A 22,813-nucleotide genomic window follows, 5' to 3' on the forward strand; every position below is an offset into this window, starting at 1 on the left:
AGCAAGGTTTGGGGCTCTGAGTTTACTTCCAACATGCCTTTAGCTATTTTGCACAGAATGTGGATCTTCTTCAAAAAAAATTTCGTATCAGTTTCTTTGATAAGATTGATTTTTATACTCCTTAAAAAAATTTCTTCTTGAGCTACCGATGTCCTTCAAAAACAAAAAGACAAGTATGAGCTCAGTGTCCTTTCTATCTAACCCAATAGGGACTAGCTTTAAGAGGAAGGTCAAGGTCACCATTGTAACCTTGGAGCCCCAAGGGATGACCCTGGGGAGAAGTCTAAGCTATACCTGAACGCGACCAAGTGGGCTTTGGATTGGTGTCTCCCTCCCTTCCCTGGGAAGCTGCTCACTGGTGTAGCCATGCAGCTGCCTGGGACCTACATCGTGGTGAAACGGGTAGGTGGGCTAACGTCACTCCCATACTCTTTCCTGCTTGTGCACAGATCTCACACACACACCCCAACATCTTTTAAGATTATACTTGATTTAGACACTCGGTGGCCTTTCCCTAGAATGCTTTGACAAGTTAGTAGAGCATAAGGCCCTATCAGAACGTGGTGCTCACACCCATCCAGTTACCTCTCTCAGAAGAGGCCTTGGTATGGATCTTTGCAGGGGTACATGAGCTGCCAGAGGAAACTTCTTCGAGAGGAACATGGGAAGTTGTGGCCATTGCTCTTGGCTTTTGGCCTTTCAAGCCGAGGCTTTTCTCTCTTCTGGTTCTTAGCCATATAGTGTCTGTGTACTCGAATCTGTGCAGAGTTCTCAAGCTGTCTCCGTCACTGTGTAGCTAGAACGGTACAGTGTTAGTCTCTGTTGAATGCTGGACTAAATGAGGTTTCCACAGGGGGCCAGCTCTGTGACCTGGTCGTGTCTGCTGCCTTCTGAAGTCTTCCATTTGTAAGACCTAGGGCCCACCTGTCTCTGGAAAGCGAACATTTCAGGGCATTTGATGTGTCCCACCCTCATGGGCGTGGAAAGCCTTTCCTCTGCAGATGAGATGCGTCTGAGGGTGAAGTGGATGTTTTTAACAATGGCATTCTCATTTGACCCAACCTAATAATGAGACCACTCAGAGACACAATTTAGTGTTGATCTCCATCTCCAAGTAACACTTAACATTCTACATTGCATTCAAGGGTCAGAAGGAAATCTCAGCACACGTCCTGTGAACATTGCTTCCTGGGCACCATGTGTATCCTGACATTGACCTTTTACATAGTGTCTGCGTTTTTGGTACTCTGTTGAGGCAGAGTTTTGTATAACACTTCAGAGATGAAGTGACTGCAGCACTGGAGTTGGCCGTCACTGTGGCATGGGCAGTGCTGTGATGATGACTTGTGAAACCCGCAGTACGCATTGGCTGCTAACCAGCTCCAGCACTAACCTTTCCCGACTGCGCTCTTCTTAAGCTTCTCATGCCCAGTGCTGTGTCACCGCTTGTACTAGCTTTGTATTACTTTTATCATTGCTGTGCCCTGATACCTAACACCTAATAAATAGAACCCAAGGGAGGCTGAGCTTATTTTAGCACCTGCTTCTAGAAATTTCTATCCTTAGTCTTTGGCTCTGTGGATCCTGGGCCTGTGGTGGAGCAGAATACCATAGCTGGAAGCGTGTGGCGGAGGCCACTCATCTTGTGCCCACTGGAAGCAGAGAGAAGCCTAGGACAAAAATAAGCACCCCCTGGACCCCCTGTGGCAAACCCCTTACAGATGTGTTCTACTTCTCAGATTCACTCCCCAAAATCACACCAGCAGGCCACCAACATGTGAGCCGTGTTAGAGGACACTTCTGCCCATAATGAGACTGTCTGCAGCAGCCACTCCCAAAAGCCTGGCCTGCTGTCCATAAATCAGAGCAACTTAGACACATTGATTATGGCCAGAGTAAGATGTACATGTTCCTTTCAACCAGGAAGTTCACCTGTTGGCATCTCTGGTCTAGACTGACCTTTGTTGCAGCCTCTCACTTGCTAGTTAAGTGCTGGAACACTTGAGCCACGCCCCAATCCTTTTTATTTCTCTTTGCTTTTAGATAGACTCTCAGAATCACTTTTCCTGGATTGGGCATCTGCCACAGTGCTCCTTTGCCTCAGGGTAGCTGAGATTACAGTTGTACACCACTACTCCAGGCCCTTGATACATCTTTTTCTTTTCTTTTTTTTAATGTGGGTAGAAAAGGAAATTGAAAAGCCTACAATTCCATCATAGCTATGGCCGCCAAGTGGCACTAAAGTCATTTATATGGCATTTTTTTGTCACAATATTTTTAAGCATATCCTAATGTAAATAATATGTTCATATTATACCAGACTTGATAACTTGATTTGTGGGCCTTGTAAAAAGTTATACAAAATCAGTACCCATTTCAGTTTTCTCCTAAGAAGGTTCCTCTTATCATTAATAAAAATGATAATACAAGCTGGGTGTCTGACTCACTCCTGTAATCCTAGCTACCCAGGAGGCTGAGATCTGAGGATGGAAGTTCAAAGTAAGCCAGGGCAGGAAAGTCCATGAGACTCTTATCTCCAATTAACCACCAGAAAACCGGAAGTGGCACTATATGAGTCAAAGTAGTAGACCTTGAGCTGCAGAGCTCAAGGATATCACCCAGGCCCTGAGTTCAAGCCCCACAACCAACAAAAGAAAATAAATGATATGCAGACTCTAGATGAGTTGCATTTTGTTGGGCTCCCCCAGCTCCCGTCTCCTTGGCTCCTCCTCGGTGTTGTGATCCTGTACCAGTTTTAGGTAAGAGGTACGACTAGTGATGTTGTAAACCACAAACCAGAGGAAGATGTGCAGGGCTTTTCATCTTGGAGACTAAATGAGGGTAGCTAGGAGGCTGGGATGGACAGTTCTCTGCAGAGAGGAGGGGATCCTTAGCCAGAACACTTGGTTTTTGTTCTGTGTTTTCAGAATCGAAGCATGTAGGAGCCACTTTCAGGCCTCCCCTGGGTAAATGCCAGGTGTTGATGTGGTCTTCGTGTCTTCAAAATCTGAGTCTGGCTCTCAGGATGAGAGTAATCATCCCGTCTTGTTTTTAGAGCCAGGACTAGGCAGAGTCAAGTCGAGCCCCAGGCTTCTCTTGGTGGGTTTGGTTTCCTGCTATATTAATGGTGTTCTCGGCTTCCACCCACCAGGGCTGCTGGTTCTAATCCAAGCTGGGTGGAACAGAACAAAACAGAAGGTCTTGGTTTCACTGTCCCTCATGTAACAGAATCCTGCAACCCACATTAGCTTCCCTGCCAGGATGGAGCTCCAGCTGCTCCTGCTGCAGAGCTTCTGGGGAAGGCTACATACAGTTAAGCTTAAGCAGGCTAGGGCAACCCTTTCTCCGGGTGGCTGACCTCCAGTCTCATCATGGGAGTGCACAGTTTAGGCACAGTGCTGGAAGGTGTAGGTGCGTGGCCTTTCTCCTTTTCTGAGAGTCCTCATGACCTGGTCAAGAACCCCATTTTATCTGTGAAGAGCCCGACACTGCCTATATCAGCATGGAGCGCCTTCCTGCACACCTGAGGTCACCCTGAACTCCGCCTTCCCACACCCCCTGTTGGTGGGAGCCTTTATAGACCCACACAGGTATTACTGGCTTTGTCCATATCATGGAAATGACTTTGTTATTGATGATGAGTTCTTGCGGTATTTGCTATTCACGGAAGCTCATTCCTCGGTTTATAGTGGCACTAAGCTCCTGCCAAATCTAGTTAGGGTTACCACATGGTCCGTGATGATAAAGGATAGCCTTGGATTGTTTGTTGTCCACGCAGAGGTGGCTATGTGTGGTTTTGTGCAGGGAAGACTTTTGTCTGCCCCTCCCTGAGCAAACTTGAGAGAGGACTTGGGCCTGGCCCAAAGTCCCCCCAGTTGACTGAGTACACCACCCCCATTCTGTGTGGAAACTGGGTACCAATGTCAGTGATCAGCTTCTCCCCTTTACCCGTCCCTGTCCCTTACCCCAGGCTTGGAGCTTGGTCCTTCTGCTGAGAGAGGAGAAGAATGGGAAGAAATTGGTGTGACCGAAAAGGCCTGACTATTGGAGGAAATGGCATTTTGGGTTCAGTATCAAGTTGGGGGTGGAGCTACAGGTGTAGCTGTGGAAATGAAGAGGTGGGGACATGGGGCTTTGATGTGTCTAATCAGCTGGTACTGTCTGCAACCTGGGGTATTCTTGCATTGCCATCTCTGCCTTATGGCTCCTGGAGCGCACAAGGTATGGAGCGTCTTCTATTTGTTCGTGGCTGGGCTTGGGTGGTTGCAGTGGGTTTTTCGGGAGGAACACTCCACCTACCTCAGTTGAGAGAGCTGAACTTGAAGCAGCTCCCCTAGCCACAGATGCTGAGGAAAGCCAGCCCATGGCCCGAGCCCCTGCTAGGACCTGCCTTTGAACAGCCCACGGCCTGGTGGGGGGCAGGATTTTTATTTTATTTTACTTTTGTACCATTGCCTAGGCTTGATTTTCACCTTTGTTTAAGAAGCAGAGAGTTAAATGCATTTTTATTTATTTATTTTTGTAGCGTAGCTCTCTAAGAAGTAGCAGAGAATTCTATGTTCTTCTGGGAGCTGGTTCCCAGGTCTAGGGCAGGAAGCATTGTTACCCATGGCTTTCTCCTACTGGTATCCATCTAGCACCAATGGGATGCGTTTGCTTTACTTACTGATTGATTCTCTTATTTCTGGCAAGCAGGGCAACTCCCACCTGGTTCTAGACCATTACAAGTAACATCTTCGTGGTTAACTGAATGCTTTTGCCATTCATTCTTTCTACATACCAATTAAGATAATTCCCCTAGACTTGTACCAGTTAGGGCTAAATAGCAGGTTTTAAAATAAAATGCTGCGGAGTTCACTGGTTTTTGTGTGTGGGCACCTGGTTAGTTCATGAGACCGCGCTCCCTGAGTACAGAGGTAAAAACCAGACTTGTTTCTGTATTTATCCTGAGAAGCAGCCAGGACAGTGAGTGACATTTATGCATATTTCATAATGTGGCTTCTTTAGGCACACAAAGCAAACAAATCAATTTCTCAGCAGTATACTGTTTAAAAGAAACAGCAACAACCTGTGGGATAAGTTGCAGAAGCTGTTAAAATTAATTATATGTGCAAAAAAGATAGAACATAAGGGAAAAATAATGTTAATGTGCAAGGGTAAGAAAACAACCCGCAGATGAATAGCAGTTCAGAGCATCTGATTACAGGCTTTCATTTCCATTTCTCCGTCAGTGTGAACTCACCCACAGCAATGCCTCTGCACGGTGTTCTCCCCTTCCTACTCTGTCTCCATCTTTGTTCCAGGCTGATAGTTCCACATCCAGTGAGCCTCCAGTCCCATCCACTTCAGAGACGGCCTCGGTTGCTCAGAACAACATTGTAGTGCTGTGTTTTAGTATAGATTGGTGGCCAGCAAGATTGGGTGGCCGAGGCATCTGCTTCCCGTGCCTTGCAACCACACCATTTCTGTGGTTAGATGGAATCTGTTGTCTTGAGCAGTGTCATCTCCACCTTTGGAAGATGGAACTGAGTCACCGGGCAGACAGTCTAGGACATGGGTAAAGGTGGATCTGCTTAGACAAGGCTTTTCAGATCCTTGGCCCTTCCCCGGAGGAAAGCTGGGACCTCTGGAAAATAAGCTTGGGAGGGAGGAACAGGTGGTGTTGGCAGCTCCTGGGCTGACCTTCCTGGGCATCATGCTTCTTTATCTGTGCACCCTACCTGTCTTCCTCACACAGTTGTGCCCTTACTCTCTGAGCGGAGGGTGGTTGGTTTTCTGGAGTGAGCCTCAAGCCACTGCTGGCCTAGCAACTGAGGACTTCTGTCTTTGAGGACTGGGTCTTTTTCTGTGCCTTTTGACTCCTAGCAGGTGAAATTTTTAAAAAAGCAAGCCGGGTGCCAGTGGCTCACACTTGTATTCTAGCTTCTCAGGAGGCTGACATCTGAGGGTCACGGTTCAAAGTCAGCCTGGGCAGGAAAGTTTATGAGACTCTTATCTACAATTAATCACCAGAAAACTGGAAGTGGCGCCGTGGCTCAAGTGGTAGAGAGCTCTTCTTTGAATTGAAGAGCTGCTGAGGGACAGTGCCCCGGGCCTAGAGTTCAAGCCCCATGACTTGACCAAAAAGAAAAAAGAAGTAAAAATATGGGAAATGAACTTGTTAAAAGTTAAAAGTTTTGACTACAGACATAACCTTCCAGAGTGGTTTCTGCAAGCTCTCTGATGCAGAATGATACATTTCATTTATTATTCTCCCTGAACTTCTGAGTCTAACCTGCATAGTATAGATGTTCTTGAAGGCTTTTGGGTTTATTTTTATTGTTGTTTTGAGAAAGGGCTTGTATTGTATGTAGGCTGGCCTTAACTCTACATCTTCCTTTCTCTACTCAGCCTCTGAATGCTGGGATTTACATGTGTGCACCACCACGCCTGCTGCCCCAGAATGTATTTTGAATAAATAAATCAGACTGCAGCTGGGCTGGAAGGTATATAGTAGGCTGGATCCGTGCAGGCACCCTGCAAAGCATCTGTCTGGAAGGACAGATTGCTGTATGTTAGCCGTGAGAGTTTTCTGGAAACAGAAGGCAAACCAGCATGCTACACTGCCTGTTCAGGGGAGTATAAATGTTCTGAAATGATGCGGCCATGTTCTTGAGCTTTCTACTCCAGGAAAACAAAAACACAAACACGCCTGCCCCGCCTGTGTCCTGACATGCGGCTGGGGAAGGGGGAAGTCAGCCTTCTGTAGCTGAGGGGCTGCGCTCTCCTTTTATCTGGAGATGCTATGAATGTCTGCATGAATGGAAGGAGCTGCGAGCTTGAAGACAGTTGTGAGGCCCAACGGATGAAGTCCTCGATCTCTTGGGAGCAAAGCTCAGATGACTGGGTTTCAAATTCCTTCAAATGGGCTGGCTCTTGGGTCTTAGAAGTCAGTATTTGTGTGTGTGTCTGTGTTGGGGGAGGGACTCCCTCTGTGTGTGTGTGTGTGTGTGTGTGTGTGTGTGTGTTGGGGGAGGGACTCCCTCTGTTGGTTCTAAACCTTCTCTAGGATGAGAATACAGGGTTTCTGGCTTCTCATAATTCAATTGCAGCTCAGTGCTGTTGGCTAATTCCAACATTAGATGACCTCTAAACCACAGCCCTCATTGCTGCTTCCTGTAGGAATGAGCGTCCATATTGATTTGTCCTCTGATCTTCCCCGGGGCTTAAGGGCCGCACTGTGAGGCCTGATGACAGCCACAAAGCTTATATGCAGCTTTGGACCTGGTCAGGAGACAGCTCTGTTCTTATGCGTGGGCTTGGTGGAGGGTGGAGGGCAGTGTCCTGCTGGCATGTCTGGGACCCTGCAGCTGGCCGTGGCTGCCTGATGACATTGACCTTGGGACTCCCAGGTCCCACAAAGCCTGCTACTCAGATTCACTTCTTTCCTTCGTAATGAGGTTGATGGAAACACGTTATTTCAGAGCTGTCAGGATTCCATGAAACAGTATTGAAGATGGCTTAGCAGGTACTTCATCCACTGAAGGGCTTAGGAAAGGAAGACTGCTCATCAGCATCCTCACCCTCATCCATAGCAGATGAAGTAGGACACAGCTACAGGCTCAACGTGGGACCTGCCCCAGCTGGGGGAAGATGTCCCGGGATAGTCTTCCCACTGGAAGGCCTCTGAGCTGGCTGTGAGCACTCGGTCATAAATGCATGCATAGAACCGTTGTAAAGACCCTGGGACTTGGGGAGGTGGTGTATATCCCCTTTCCCATAAGCTGGTAACCAGCTATTTAGCATTTCTCTGTGTCAGATTCCAGTTCCCTCCCTCCCTTCCTCCCTTTCTCTCCTTCCTTCCTCTTTACCCTCCTCTTCTCCTTCCACTCTCTCTACACTCTCCTCCCCACCACACCCCCCATTCTAGTATTGGAGCTTGGATGCTTTTTTAAAATCTTACTCAGACTGGTTTCAAACCATGATCCTCACATCTCAGCCTCCTGAGGAGGATTCCAGGCATGAGCCACTGGTAGACCTGGCTTTCTCACTCTTGTGAGGATGTGTTGATTCGTGCTAGCACAGAGGTGATGAGGTAGAGGCACTAGTGCAGTTCTGTATTCCAGTGGCAGGTGTGTGTGGTAGTCTGGACACCTGTTTAGTAAAGAGCCCCTTTCTCTGGGGACATGTCTCCACTTTCCAGTGAAACTGAGTCTTCTGCACTTTTGTCTGAACATTAAGCAAAGAACCTGTCTATGTTGGGTGGCTGTAACAGTGCTACAGACTGGGTGACTTATAAAGAAAGGGAATTTGTTTCTTACAGAAGTTCAGTAATCAAGGTGTCTGCATCAGATGAAGACCTTGTGCATCATAATGTGATAGAGGTCGTCACTGGATGAAAGAAGATGAGATAGCCAAATTTAGTCTGACTCTGTTTGCTCCCTAAAAGCTGTACCACCAGTACCATCCCTGAGTTAAGCTTGGGAGTTAGGTCTCGCATACTCCAACAGTAAGGACACCCAATGAGACCTAAGGCCAGAGTAGCCCCTGTTTTCCTCCAGCTGTGGGGAGAACGCACCATCAGCCTTTATTCCGTGAGCCACGCCTGAAGACGCGATGAACCCGACCACTTCACATGAAAGGCTGTTAGATTCAGGTCACTGGGTTTGGACGCCTGCATTTTTATGGCAAAGTCTAAAAATGCAGATTTGTAACAAGCAATGTTAATGAATTCAGACTGTTTGAATTTCACACTGAATAATGGCTGGAATTATCAGAACCCACAGCTTTTGAAATCCAGGATTGTGTAATCTTTTCTCAAGATTAAATTGATGGAATGATGTCATATCACATTACTTTTATTAACAGCCCTGGCTGTACAAAGAAACCTAGCCTATTACATTGGGAGAATTTAGTAAAAATAGTAATAACAAGACAATTTGGAAATTGTGATACATCCAGTGATTCAAAAATGCCACATCTCATTTAAAATGCAATGTTGTGCCCATAGATATAGAATGCAGTACCTTTGTACCCTAGGGCTTCCTCTTTTCCACATTAAAAAATACTCTATTTAAATGCAGATTTTGATTTGCAGTCTAGAAGAATGGGGGGAAGGACAACTCTGCATCTATTAACTTAACTTTGGTTTCACATGTTATTCTTACTCTGTCCTTAATCTTCCCTGGCTCTCCTCCCCCAAGGGGTCATTCCTAAACATGCCAGGGAGGAAAATGCTTGAAGGTATCCTCTGCCCCAGCCCACTGTCCCCCACACCATCCAGTTGAAGAGACAGAAAAGGTCCCAGCTTCCCTTCCCCCCCCACCCCGTCCCTGCCCCCCCAAGGCAGAGCTTGAGGATTTCAGCTTTCAGCTGAGTTAATTGCCAAAGTGAAGGGTGGACATGTATCCTAGAACCCCGTTCATATTTACATATATTATGCTATTTAAGCTTAATGGCGTGTGCAGGGCAGTGTACCTCAAGCCTTCTTTTGATCTTCTGCACGTTTTTATTTTTTTTTCTTCCCTACCAACTTACCCAGAAAGCAAACAGCTACAGTACTGGGTGTAAAAATTAGGGGAAATGCTAGGGGCTCCTCTTTCCTGATCAGAACTGACTTGTTTGATGTTGGGCTTTGGTTACCAAAGAAATGCGTGTATAGTTTTTGACATTCCACTGTTAGAATTAATTAAGTGTCTAAACATCATAAATACCATTTTCTCTCACTGTTGCCTAAAGTTAATGCAGATGCAGCCTTTCCTGCTATATACACTTGTCAGTTTCCAACTGAACATTGTGTTTTGGCTTTTGTGATCTGTCAAGGGGAAATGGAAGTAAATTCTTTATAATATGCTAATTAATCTATTTGGGAATTTTAGAAACAGACAACATCTGTGCATGCCAGTAACACAGTTAATAGCTTCTGTTCTTCACCCAAAGGTTTGTCGTGTGGTGTGTTTGTATGTTGTGATCTTGGTGAGATCTTCATTCACTGCTCTCCCAGACCTCAGATCTGAAGAACTTGCAGGCCTTTTTCTGCTGCTTTCGTGCTTGAGACTGTGCAGAATCCTGTTTTGAGGATGCTGCTTGCCACAGTGTGCCATTGGTTGTGTTAGTTCCTGGTCTGGTGCCCACCCACTCTGGCCTACCTCAGACAAACAGCCACGCTCCAGTGACAGCTTCAAAGGGATCTGTGTAGTTCTGGGCACATTTGCTCTTAGAGATGCCACCTCCCCTGGCTGCTAGGGAGCTCAGTGATGTCTTTGAGCAGGGGTTTGTAGCAACTCAGGAGTTCCTTTTTCCTAGGAACCCATGGCTTTCTGGAGTGTTTCCTCTGGAATGATGGGGCTGTTCCACAGGTGGAGTGTGGGGAGAGGTGTCCTTCACAAGCCTGGAACTGAGTGTCATGCTCAGGGCTTTTGTGGCTTTGGCCTCCCCCGATCAGGCAAGTCAGTGGGTAAGGGACATTTTCTATTTGGAGATCTCAAGATTAGGCCAGCTACTGGCTCTGGAAGCGAATCCCTGGGAACTGGATGTGTTCTGTGTGCTGAACATTGGTTTGCAACTTCATTTGAGTCCATGCATGTGGTACCCACCTGCAAGATGAGGATTTATGTTCTTATGTGGCCTGTTCATTTCTTGGGCAATGAGAGCCAATGATTTCTTGGCCTTTAACAAGAACACTGGTGGGGTGACAACCTGGGTTTGTTTTTCAGGTGCACACCTTGCATGTTCTGTTCCAGCCTCTACCACTCCCACCCCTAAAGCTTTCGGTTCTTGGTGTGAGTGTGGGATTGGATGCCTGTGCCTGTTGTTGGGTGGTGTTTTTCCAGTCGGCCTCTGTAGGGGAATGTTTGTTTATAAACAATACCTGTAACTTGGCAAGTTGACCTGGTGGGTTTTATTACATGAGGTTTGGAGATCTGTTCCCACCTACCTGGCTCAGAGGGGCTTGGCCCCAGGTCAGAATGAGGCTCTTGAGATTTCCTGCTGTGTGCTCAGGGTTGCAGGGGAGCCAGTGGAGAAGAGCAGATCACTTTGTGGAGTGTCTACCCCACACCCCAGTTTCTCTATCAGAGGCAGCCCCCAAGTTGGCTCCATAGTCGTAAGTCCCCCACTCCTTCAGAGGATGGTACATTCCTCCCCCTATGCTGGCTGTCCTAGGACTAGTTAACTCAGAAAGACCATCGGGGGCTATCCTTGTTGCTGAGTGCTGCATATTCTCTAGTTAGCATTCATTCTCTGCCACTGTGGGGAGGGGGTGTCATTATCATTAGCAGAGTGAGTTAGGAATGGACTGTGGATTCCTAAGGTTCAGGAACACATTCCCAAAGCTCAGCATGGTCTGGTCTCACAGTCCAATTACCGATAAGACTGTCTTACATCTTAATATGGTTTAAAAGAGAGAGAGAGAGAAATGGCTTGAGGTGTGGCTCCAGTGGTGAGCGCCTGGCGCAGAGCCCTGAACGCACTTAAGCCCCTACAGTAGCTTCAGAAAAAGAGATAAATATAGTAGTTACTTTATGACGATGCGAAGACTAGTACTGTTGACTGTTGTGGGTTTTTTTCCTTTGACCTTTTGAGTACGCTGGTTACCTTGCCGAAGGTGACCACAGAGGACCTGTTGCTGAGGCCTCCTTGCCTCTCTCCTCCCTTTCATTTCTGTCTTGACTTCTGCAGGCATGCACTTAGATGCACACACATGCAGACATTCATTCACGTATGTACTCCCCTGTGTGCAGACCCACAACCGTATGCTTGTGCACACACTGCTATTACACAAATGTGTGCGTGCATATGCTCGCACACTCAACTGTGAATGCGATGCTTCCCGCCTGTGGCCCGTGTATCTGAGGAGCCCAGGCATCTGGCCATTGGGGAATTTTTCCTACTGTGTTCACCTGTGTGCTTGCTTTTGCTGTTCTAGGGTTGGTTTGAGAAGCGCAGTTGCTCTAGGCTTGGCTTCCATGTTAGAGGTCAAAGGTGTTGGCCAAGTGGTCATCCATCTTAACTTTTCAAGGGGATGTTTACAGAAGTGATACTGGGTGTAAAAGGAATCCTTCACATCCATCCCAGGGGACCACACGGAGCAGACAGGCACAAGAGAAAGATCATTACAAGGTTTATTAGAGGAGCCATATTTCCCCGAAGATGGAGCACATGGCCCCAGTCCCTATTGAGGTAGCAGGGGGGTGGGGGCAGGAAGTGAGGTAGGTGCATGCTCAGGTGGGTCTGGGCAGAGAGAGGGAGTGGCCAGCTGTAGGGTAGGAACTCCAGGGCAGGGAGGCGCTCAGGACCAGAGGTGGGGATAATGCTAACAGGGTAAGCATGCCACCCGCTCTTTCTTCTCCTTTGCTCCCAGGTTGATGAGTAGCAGTAGTTTAATTTGAGGCCAGTAAATTTCATAATTAGATTTAAAAGAGTCAAGCACATAGGCCTGGTTACCACATTACCTTCAGTACTGTGAAAATGGGAGATGCTCTCCATTCCTGTTCGGATCAGATTATTTTATTACAGCAACCTGAACACTGAGCACACACATGTAATCAGAGGTCACAGGCGCACACACTACTATCTCATTAAATTTTCAGGCAAAAGCTGCAAAAATTAATTGGAGGCGTATAATAGTTTAGAATGCGAGCTGGCTTATGGTGGTATAAATTCTATGAAGAGAAGACAGTTTTATATACTGAGAGGGGAAACCAGTTTACTTTAATGAGAAGAGATAGAAAATGTGGAGCTCTTTTTTCATTACCCATGCACTCTAAAGTGTTTGGACTTCGCTGATGAATAGAGTTAATTCACTGTTACACTCCCAATAATTCATGTTGCACAGTTTAATGACTTCTAGATAAAAACAGAATTGAAATGTTAATTTCTCTGAAGAATTGGGACACTTGTATATCAGACATTCACACACACACACACACACACACACACACACCATTAAACTAGTAGTTAATTTCAGTAAACAAGTCTTGGGGATGTTTCATGCTACATCGATGTTGATATTCCTACCTGAGCACACTTTTGAGCTCAGTGCTCTACAGCTCCACTTCAGCTTTTTTGGTGCTTAACTGAAAATAAATTTAATGGGCTTGCCTGCCAAAGCTGACTTTGAACCACCATCCTCAGATGTCAGCCCCTTGAGTCGCTAGAATTACAGGCATGAGCCAGCAGAGCTGGGGTATTAGATTGTTCCTCCATGTGGATGTGGCATGGGTATTACAGGATGGCCTTGAGCATCAGCCTCGTCCTGCGTCCACCACAGGCCAGTAATAGCCTCCCTCCCCATCACAGTGTTTCTGTCCACTGAGGGTGATATGGTCATTGCTTGAGCTTTAGTGGTTTAAGCAATGGATATTTACACGTGCCGGGTTCATGATCAGGTTCTTGAAGTATCCACAGTGCCATAGTCCAGTCTGTGACATGGAAGTGACCTCACAGTCCTTACCAATCACCAGTGTGTGCCTGGGCCCTCTGGCTCTAATGCTTATCGTACATGTTCCCTTCTCTACCCCTCCATTGAGAGGGAGGGCGCCCTGAGTGTGGGGGGAAGCCACATGGCAAGAAGGAAGGGGTCCAATGCGGAGACGTTCCTCGTGCCTGGTGCCTGACTCCTTTACTCTCACGCAACTGTTCATGACAGTGCACTTGACAGACAGATTTACTTGTCACCTTGTCAGGGTGACATGCTGGGATGGCTTTACCGCTCGTGTGCCATTGACACTTGGCTGTCTGAATTGGGACATAGCATCACCCAGACTGGATCGTGTGAGTCTTATCAGCACCAGGCGTAACTTACCGCCTGCTTTCCCCTGTTTCTTTAACTTTTAATTGAAACGGTTTAGTTACCACCCCTGCTGCTAGGAGTCTGGGGACAATTAGGAAAGTCCCATCTGTCCTCTGAGCTGGGCTCCGTGGCTGCTTCTCCCCTGTTCACTATCTCGAGGACCATCTTTGCCACACCCTCTTGCTTCCCACTGGATGGTTGGTTTTTTGTTTCTTGTTTTTTTTTTTTTTTTAAATCTCACTTGAATGAGTTATGGCAACTCTTTAATTCAATTATTTTCTCCATCTCAGGCTTTGAGATGATTTAGTTGACTGAGATGCACAGCAGTAACTCCCAACAAGGCTGGAGGTGGATTTCTTTTAGTTTTACTTACAGCCACTGTCGAAGGCATTTTGTGCTGCCCACCCCCTTCTTGGCACAGGCCCCTAGTTACTGTTCCAAAGCATAGATTGGAAATGGCAGATGCCATGGGCTTTGCCAGTCTTTCCCCAAGGCAAGGAATTATCTGTCCAATGATATTAGGTCACTGAATTCCCACCCAGCTGTGTCTGAAAGCAGCGTGGGGGTGGGGCAGCCTGGGTGACCAGGAAGGCCATTTTAAAATCAATCTGGTAAACAAGTCTGCCCGCCTGCTTTGGTATTTGACTTTGAATTAAACAAAGTATCATGGGTGGTGGTGTTTTGTGCAGTCTTCTTAGCTCTTGTGCCTTCTAATGTGGAAAATTAGCCCCAAATAGGACCTGCTACAGTGGTTGCCCTCTACACTGAGAGGCACAGAAAGAATTAGAAAGGACATTTGGGCCTTGGGAGTTCTTCAGGAAGATTTTTTTTTTTTGTTGGTTGTGGGACTTGAACTCTGGGCTTGGAAGCTATCCCTCACCTCTTCAGATCAAGGCCAGCGGTCTACCACCTGAGCCACAGCGTCACTTCTGGTTTTCTAGTGGTTTATCGGAGATGAGTCTCATGGACTTTCTTTGCCTGGGCTGGCTTTGAACTGTGATCCTCAGATCTCAGCCTCCTGAGTAGCTAGGATTTCAGACGTGAGCCACCAACGCCTGGCTCAGGAAGATTTTTTAGTGGATTCCCCACCCTCTGGTCCAGTCCACACAAAGACTCAGCTTCCTGAATCCTGTGGTGTTTTTAAGACAGGGTCACAGTTGCTTGCTCAGATCAGGGAGCTGGTCAGGAGGAGGCTGTGGCCTTTAACCATATAGGCGAAGGGGCCAAGATGGGGCTAGGATAGTTAAGGGAGTGCAGTGGGGAATCATCGTGTGCTGGATCTGTGCTTTCTTGCCAGGTACTGGGCACTGTGTAAGTTTGGTGCTGGGTGAGGTTGGACCCTGGGGCCGGCCCTGAGCCCGTTCTATTACTCAGGATTATGTGCTACCTCCCTGGGGCAGGACAAGAAATGCCAGTTCTCCTGCTGTTTGGGTATCACTGGCACCAGGCCCTCTCTGTGTGAACCTCCTCACAGTGTCACTAGCACATAAAAGGTGGGTATATCATGAGCAAAGTGCCCCCCAAACAAACACCAGCTTCCATAGTTGGCACTTTGGGAAGAAAAAGTGATCTTCTCCATCTGCACAGAGCTTACATGATCAGTAGTTGCCTGCTGCCACCTCTTTATTCCACTTTGGCCCTCAGCTGGCTTGCTAGAACTCAGTCCAGACAACCATAGTGCTGTGCCTCTGTGTGCTTGTGGAGGCTGATAGGAAGAAGGGTCATAGATGGAGAAGAAACTTAAGCAGATGTCACTTTACCATGCAAGTACATGCACCCTTTGACCAACCCAGCAACCTCTCTCTCTCTCTCTCCTTACTTAGCACTAGAAAAGCGTTAGTAAAAACCATGATTTCTGTTTCAGGGTTATTTGATCGTAAAAGAAAGGCCTGGAAGCCCTGACATTGGGAGCATGGCTACTTCTTGAATGATGCTTTCACAGTTTGCAGTAACCTCAGTGGAATGCTTGCCTTAGAGGGAAAGGATTCTGTATTGCAGGAACATTTAATGTATGAATGGAGTCCTGAAAGTAGTCATGGGGACATCTGATGAGCATAGTTCATAGTTATCTTTACATGGTGGAATATGGGTGTGTGTTTTCATCCTTCCTCTCCCTTCCCAAATAAATCCTCTGGCTACATGTTCCCTTTTCTATCCCTCGATTACAGAGGGAGGGAGGACAGACAGAAGGGGACCAATGCCGAGGTGCCTGACTCTTTACTCTCACAAGACAATGCACTTGACATATTTGTCTTCTGGCTTGAACTCAGGACCAGGGCGTAGTCCACGAGCTCTTTTGCTCAAGGCTAGCACTCTACTACTTTGAGCCACAGCACCACTTCTGTTTTTTTGGTGATTAATTGGAGATAAGAATCTCATGGACATTCTTGTCCAGGCTGGCCTAGAATTGTGATCCTCAGATCTCAGCCTGCTGAGTAGCTAGGATTATAGGCCTGAGCCTTGGATGAATGTGTTATTTTTTAATAGGGGAGACGATGCTAGTGACACCCCTGTTTACTGTTGAAGTGAGAAAGAGTACAAGCAATAAAAGAGTAGCAAAGCTAATTCCCCTTCTCAGGACACTAAGGTCTAAGAGCACCTGAGTATCTCAGAACACACTGGGCATTCTGTGTTGACTTCACCTAAAAGAATCCCTTTCCCCTGTGTGCCCACCTGACATGATAGATTATGCACAGATGAAACAAGGTACTTGATCAACTCAACACTTTTCCTCTGGCCTTGAGGTACATGTGTGGACTGGAGTCTGTACTTGCTGTGGTTTGGTTTATATTGTCACATCTCTTATTCGATTCTTTCTTGGTAGAGCAGTGTACGCTAACATGTAGCTACATGAACTCAAATCTTCTTTCTACTGTCTAGCCCTGTGACCTGGGGAAGACCACTGCTCTATTCTGTGCCTATTAGCTCCTGAAATAAAAAGAAGGTAGCAATACCAGCTTCACAAGAATAACTGGGTTAAGGATGGGGATGTCAACTCAGTGACAAAGAGCTTGCCTAGCATGTGCAAGTCCTTTGACTCCGTCTGAGTCTTCAGCATCACCACGTAAAACCTCCTAAAAATTGATATGAAAAATATTAAAATAGCAAATGAATTAATTCTTGTTAAGTCCTGCCTGCCACACCTAGCAGGAGCACTGCCAATTGGCGATCATTGTTACTTGCCATCTTCTTCATCTCCCCAGTCTTCTGGGGCAGGCAGGAAGGAGTGGTTTCTTTCAGCTCTCAGTTTCAGTGATTTGAGTCCATGATGGTGGAGAGGACAGCAGGGCCAAGCGCCGCACTTCGTGGAGTATGTGCAGTGTACTTTAACCTCATTACTTCATACTTTCCCTGAGAAATCACATGGTATGCATGAAATGCGTTTAACATATGATTCATTTTGTAATAGATTCTGTAACTGTCCCTTGAATCAGCTGGCCTATCTCTTCAAGTACCTTTCAGGGTGTGCATACGTGCGCGTGTGTGTGCCTGTGTATTACTAAGGATTGAGCCTAGAGCTTGCTTCTAGGCAGTTGTCTGCTAGTTGAGTTATGTCTCCAACTACAAATTCTTCATAAATGAAAAGTCTCTGCCCCTGGGGCAGTGATTCCTGAAGCTCCTTTGCCCCCTGAGGGGCAGAACATTGGTGCATCCCAGCCCTTGGCTAGTGTCTCTAAGGAGGCCACCAGTAGGGCTTGCTGGGAGGGGGTGGTGCGTACTGATCCAGCAGACAAGGCTGTCATTCACGTCGCTTTGTCCTAGTCATTACAGGGTTTAAATCTGGAGCTGCCAGTGTAAGTAGTGGTTTTTCTTTACTCATTCATTCATTAAGTGCCTCTTGGGTGTCAGGATTACTCTAGGGTTCTGCAGCAAATGGTCATGGTGGTAGAAGGCTTCTCACCCTGGCTCTTGACTCCTGTGCACATTTCCAAGGCTGTCTAGTCCTGTGCCTGTCCTGCCCACAATTCAGGATAGGGAAGCAATCTGTGGAAATTTCTCTGGAAGCCTGCTCAGTGCAAAGTGGGGCTCTAGGTTGGCAGATTTGTTATTTAGTAGCCCCATAAGCCTGTCCTTTTTCTAGGCCTGCCAGAACATTTCTTTTGAAGTGTCATACATACTCAAAGTTTGTTAACCCTCTAAGAGTAATTTTGCTGATTCTGTCAGACTGTTGGTCTGAAGATTTCTGGCAGTTTTTAATCATTTAGAACCTCAAGATGGGGGCTGGGAAGGTGGCTCAGTGGTAGAGTACTTGCCTTGCATGCCTGAGGCCCTGGGTTTGATTCCTCAACACCACATAAGCAAAAAGAAAAAAGCCGGAAGTGTTGCTGTGGCTCAAGTGGTAGAGCACTAGCTTTGAGCTGAAGAGCTGAGGGACAGCGCCCAGGCCCAGAGTTCAGACGGCCCGGACGACCGGACCAAAAAAAAAAAAATAAATAGAACCTCAAAATGTTTAGAAACAAAATTCCACTGATAGAGTGTTCGTTTTCCTTTTTAATTGTCTTGTGAAAAAACAATTTTTATTCTCTAAAATATCTTGTCAGTTGTATATTAAAGGAAGTGTTTTTCATGGTAGGATCAGGTGGTGGACTATTTTGTGTGGGTCTTGGCTCATTGAGATGCCTGGCAGTAATACTTTGCGATAGAAACCCATGTTTGGAGGAAGAGCTAGATCATGACTCTTTGTGGTTCTGATACTAATTCTGTATCTCAGCAACTGCGTATGTAACCCCGGCTAGAGTCGAAGATGCATTTGTCTGGCGGGGGTGTGGAAGTGTTTGCTCTCATGCTCCGGGGAAGGGGGAAGCCTCAGCAGCACTTACCCTCCCTCCACCGGGCCTCTTTGGATGGGAACGTTGGAGGGTGATACCTACCTTTGTTTTTGTGTGCAGCTCAGTGCAACTGCACACACAGCTGATGTTGGCTTGTCCCCTAACGCCTCACAGCGTTAATGAGCAACCCAAGCTTACTACAACTGACTCGGGGTTCCCAATGGGTTGATTGACAGGTGACATTCTCTGCACAACATTTGAGTTACTTAGCATCATTGCAGTGTCAGCCAGTGTTCTGAGAAACCATCAGTTGGAAAGTTCCAGAAGAAGCAATACCAAGGCCTCCTTTTTGAGTCATGAAGAAACATAGTTTATGTTCTGAGAACTCTTCGTTGGGGGCGGTGATTTCTAATCATCCCCTTCCTGCACCCCTGTTTATTCTGCACAAAGGCAGTCCATGCCTGCAGGACTTGAGAGTCCCTGTATGTTGGCTCTTTTGTTACTCATGCTGACCAACTGCTGTGCTGTTCTGTGAACTGTGGAGGCACCCAGGAACGTCCTGTTCTGATACACAGTAGGTCCCATTACTGCTTAGCACATGGTAGGTGGCCATTTGTCCCTCTACTTCAATTCTTGGCAATTTTGGAGGCTGTGACATTTGTGCTCTTAGGTACAATGCTAGCTCAGATTCCAGGGCCAATTGTCACAGCACCTGGACCCTCAGAAGAGCTCTCTGAAAGCAGATGCGATAAAGGGGACAGGAAGGCCTCTGATGGACTTGGGGATATGGAACCCAGAGGGGAAAACATCTGGCCTCAGAGTTTTGTCCGGTGAAAGAGGAAGACAACGTGTTCCAGAGAGAGAGCTTGGCTGGAAGAAAAGAAAACATGGTTGTTTTAATCCCAAAGAATTTTAAGAAGAAGCATCCCCTTTGTCCATTAATGACATAAACCATCTGTCTGCTGGCAAAGTGCATCACAGGCAACCTAGACTCTCCCAGGGAGGTCACAGCATCTCCTGGGAGTCTGCAGAAGAAGACCAGAGGTCCCAGTCACAGTTGTCCAGTACATTCTTAGATGTATATTCTTCTCAGCCAAACAGAAAGACTGAAGGGGGAAAAGAATTCAGACAGGATGTAAGGCATGCAGTGGGGTGGTGCTGGGTCAATAGAATGGCCATAGTACAAGTCCGTAGAAGCAAACTGCTCCATTCCTACCAGCTGGGCGGAGTGGTACCTCCTACTAAGTCCTGGCCTCAACCCCTCTCTTCATCAAGGTGGAGGCTAGAATACCTGGCCTTTGCTGTCTACAGACTCATTCAGAGATCCGTGTGCACAAATGTCAGCAGGGGACAATTCTTCTGGAAGGCAGGTCTCCCCCTTAGTTCGTTCAGTTGGTCAGCACCACATAAACAGAAAAGGCCAGAAGTGGCACTGTGATTCAAATGGTAGAGTGCTAGCCTTGAGCTGAAGAGCTGAGGGACAGCGCCCTGGCCCAAAGTTCAAGCCCCACGATCGACCCCAAAAAAATAAAAATACAGTTGAGCATCTGTTACCTTGGTTGATACAGAACAGCAGTTTGTTCCTCGCTCTTCTGGATGCTGAGAAGTCTTAAGACTCAGACATCTGGAGACTGTTTGGCTGGCTTCGAAGGCCCCTTCCTGGTTCATGGATGATGATTTCTTCCTGTGTTTGTGTTATTCTCCATGGCTTCTTCTAGAAGGACCTTAATCCTGTCACTTGGGGCCAAGGGTTTCGACATGGAAACTTGAGTGGACACAGTGCTCAGACAAGGGCATGGGATCCACAGTGGGGGCAGGCCTCTCAAGAGCACACAGAAGTTAGGGTGTCTGAAGAAGGTGAGTGCACATACAGTGTCCCCAAGCCGTCTCCTTGCCTGGGGAGTACAGGAGGCCTCCAGGTGGTCCGCTCACATACAGGGTCCTGTTCCTGGCCCTCAAGATGTTGGGATGATTTGGAAAGTTGCCAGGGCAATGTGAAGTTTTAAGTTTCTCTCTCTCTCTCTCTCTCTCTCTCTCTCTCTCTCTCTCTCTCTCACACACACACACACACACACATTCAGGAAATGATGCAGACTGATGAGTGGACACAAGCAAGCCATTTAAAATCACCAGGTTGGCAGCGGTGTGCAGCTGGAGGTAGGCGGGGCTAGCGTGCCTTCTGGGGCAGCGTCCCCTGGCGCTCATGCTGGTGGGCTGAACATGGGCCCCGGTGATGGCCGTCAGAGGTTCTTTGTCCTGATTTTAGAAGTAAAGCTACCGGCTCTGCCTGGAGTCAGAGCTGGAAATTATCTGCGGTTAATGGGATCTTTACAACAGCTAAATCCTCCACTAAACACTTTATGTAACTGCTGTTCCACACGGGGTCTTCCCCTTGCCATATGTCCATGTAGCTTTCTTTCATTGTCATTAAAGAGAGTCAGACGTGTGCAGGGGAAGGAGACGGAATTCTGCTATAATGACTTTGCCTTCACCATCTTTTCTCAGCTGCTTAAATCGCTGTCAAGGCAATGCGGGAATCTTGGAGGAGGAGGGAGTTTTCTCTGATATAATTATGCTGTTAGTAAAAATGTTGGCGGCTCCTCTCCCCATAGCCACTAAAATAAAACTCTTGATCTCGGAACTCGGCAGCTGTTTGCAATCTGCCTCTTTCCCCCCACTGATGTATTGGCGTCACAGCTTGGGTGATGGGTGGTGAGTGAGGGCTGGTGGTGATTCCCTTTGCCGGGCAGGTGGTCATGAGCCAAGACTGGGTTGTGCTGGAGCCACTCCAGGTTGGGTTGGCTCTGGGGTTGCACCCATGCGTGGTTACTAAGGAGCCAGCTTTGTGCACACAGAGCCAGGGGAATGTTCAAGGGCAAGTGTGCTTTGTGGAGATTCGCTGAGGTGTCAGGTACCAGCCGTAACAGGTGGTCAGAGATCAGCACTCCTTGGCAGGAAGGGGTAAGGTTTTTCAGGATCATGAGGTGTGGTGGCAGGAATGCACTTGTGGGTCAGGCAGAGGGGGGGGCAGGGCAAGGCGGGGAGGTTGCTGCTGCTTCCTGGGTGGGGTCAGACCTGCTCCCTGGACACCAGATTTCCCAGGGCACAATGGCTGGGGGTGGGACACTGGTTATCAGAGTTTCTGAGAACCTGGCTGGCCTTAGAAGTCTGCTTCTACCAAAGCCACCTTCGTGGATCCTTGAGCTTAGGCTGCTGGGGCTGAGGAGGTGGTCTCCAGAGTCCCCTGCTCAGTGTCCTGGTCCAGGTGGTCCCCAGACAGGGGAACAGGATGGAAGAGGCCCCTCCCAGGACGGGCGAGGTTACGGCACTCCACCCTCTGAATCATACAGTCACTCTGCCTCATTCACGCAGTCACCTCTCCCCGTGACTTCTGTGACCTGAATGGGAAGACTTGGGCCAGTCACCCTGCATGGTGACCTTGGCGTGGTGGGCTGATTCCTGTTTACTGCTCACAGAGAGTGTAACCATGCCTAGAATAGCACCTGGCGGGGTCTGGTCCTGTGGAGAGAGTATGCTTCTCAGCTCAGTGGATTATGTAGCCCCGGTACCTTGTCATCTTCATCCCTTTTGCTGATGAGGAAGCTGAACCTGGAAAGGTTGTCTTCTTACCCTCGCCAAATGGCAGCTTCACACCACAGGGGCTTCTCTGCTCTGTCCATGCCACCTTCTTGGGATCCTGAGTCCTGAGGGGAGCAGGGAACCTGGGGCTCCCCCACAGCACTGAGCACGCAGAGATGAAACCAAGAGACTGCTCCTGAGTTACTTGACAGAGAGATGTCTTCCAGGTTTGGAAGCACTTGTTGGCCCTGGGGGCCATTTTTGCTGTCGGTTATAAACTTAAAACATTAAGGTCAATGACACTAGTGTGTCCTTCTTCCCCCAGGCCAGCTCAGGGGAAGTACGTACCCAAATCTTGCATTGATGGGCTCTCCAAAGCCCTCCTCTCTCTCCTAGAGTTGTGGCCTCTGCACTGGCGTTTTCCAGAGTAGAAGGTAATGCGGCAATGCTGCAAGCCTTCCGGACCACCGACTGACTGTTGCATCTCGTGTGCAGACGTGTATGGCTTGCACAGCCAGCAGGGTCTGGTCACAGGCGACAGTCAAAATTAGTTGAAAATCTTACCTGGGGCAGAGAGCCCATTAAAGTTTTAAAAGAATTGATTATAACGGGAAGTCTAGGTTAATTACAGAAGCTAGAAGTGGAGGCGAAGCTATCTGCCAGAGTGACCAGCAGGGCTGGCCGTGAGGCTGCC

At 47.7% G+C, this 22,813-nt stretch overlaps 1 protein-coding gene across 3 annotated transcripts in view; it reads left to right on the forward strand.

The window, feature by feature from the left end:
• Nucleotides 1–22,813, forward strand: part of Ctbp2 (C-terminal binding protein 2) — a 116,754-nt gene that overhangs the window by 37,999 nt on the left and 55,942 nt on the right. The gene's annotated exons all lie outside the window — the stretch shown is intronic.

The sequence above is a fragment of the Dipodomys ordii genome, unplaced genomic scaffold, assembly GCF_000151885.1.
Source record: "Dipodomys ordii isolate 6190 unplaced genomic scaffold, Dord_2.0 Scaffold58, whole genome shotgun sequence".
In the NCBI taxonomy this organism is placed as follows: Eukaryota; Metazoa; Chordata; class Mammalia; order Rodentia; family Heteromyidae; genus Dipodomys; species Dipodomys ordii.